We start from the raw sequence: 1,214 nt of genomic DNA, 5'->3' as shown, positions 1-1,214 counted from the left end.
GAGAAAGACAAATACCATATGATTTCACTTATATGTGGACTCTAAAAAACTGAATGGGTGAGGAAAGTGAACAGAGGTGGTCTCAGAGAGGTGGGGGTGCAGTTGAGGGTTGTTGGTTGGGGGGGTGGGGATGAGGGAGAGAGGAAGGGGGCTGGATAGCATAAATACGCAGCTGCAGGGTTGCCATGGGGACATGGGGGACAGTTCGAGGAATGTAATTGATAATGTTGTGAATATTTTGTAGGGTGTCAGTTGGTCACATGTCTTGCATCACGGATGGGGAAGAGGCTTGATCACTGCACTATACACCTGAAGCTGATGTTGTGTAATATTGTATGTCAACTACAACTATATAGTCATGGGACGTGGACTATAGTGTGGGAGTGGAGTCAAGGGATTTGTAATAGATATGTATGATATTGGGGGGAAATGGGGTGGTGGATTGGGGTAGGGGGGTTGTCACTTCGAGGGGTAAAAAGTATTAACTATTGCACTGTGTTGTACAGCTGAAACTAATTCTAAAAATTGTGTATTTCATAATAATAAATAAATCAATAAAATAAAAAAGCGTATTGATCAAAACAAAAATAATAAAAGCATCTTGTAGGGAATATATAATATAATGTTGAGAATAAATGACAACAAGAGAATAGGGGCAGGAAGGGAATAAATTTAACTATAATGTTATAAATTCACACAGTGTGTGTAAAAGAAGGTAATATGTAAAAGTAGACTATAATCATTTTAAAATGTTTATTATAATCTGAGTCAATGCTAAAAAAAAGAAGACATAAAAATATATAACTAAGAAAAATTCAGAGATGAAGTAAAATGGAATAGTAAAAAAAAACTTGATTCACCCAAAAAAAGACAGGAAAGGAGAAGTAAAGGAAAGATGGACAGATGGGACAAATAGAACATAAAAATAAATAGAAATGGTAGACATAAAAGCAGTATAACAATAATTATATTAAATTTAAATAGACCAAAAACAAATCACAATTGAAAGACAGTGTCTGACAGGACAAAAAGGGAAGATCCAGCTATTTTTTCTGTAAATAGACTCTTTTAAATATAAAGACAGAAATTGGTTGAAAGGAAAAGTAAGGAAAAGAATCTAACATACAAACAAAGGCAAATAAAAACTGGAGTGGCTATATTAATATCAGACAAAGTAAACTTCAAGACAGAAAGTATTGTAAGAGATATAAAAG

The sequence above is a fragment of the Hipposideros armiger genome, unplaced genomic scaffold (assembly GCF_001890085.2).
Source record: "Hipposideros armiger isolate ML-2016 unplaced genomic scaffold, ASM189008v1 scaffold_20, whole genome shotgun sequence".
Classification (NCBI taxonomy): domain Eukaryota; kingdom Metazoa; phylum Chordata; class Mammalia; order Chiroptera; family Hipposideridae; genus Hipposideros; species Hipposideros armiger.
This window is presented reverse-complemented; position numbering follows the sequence as displayed.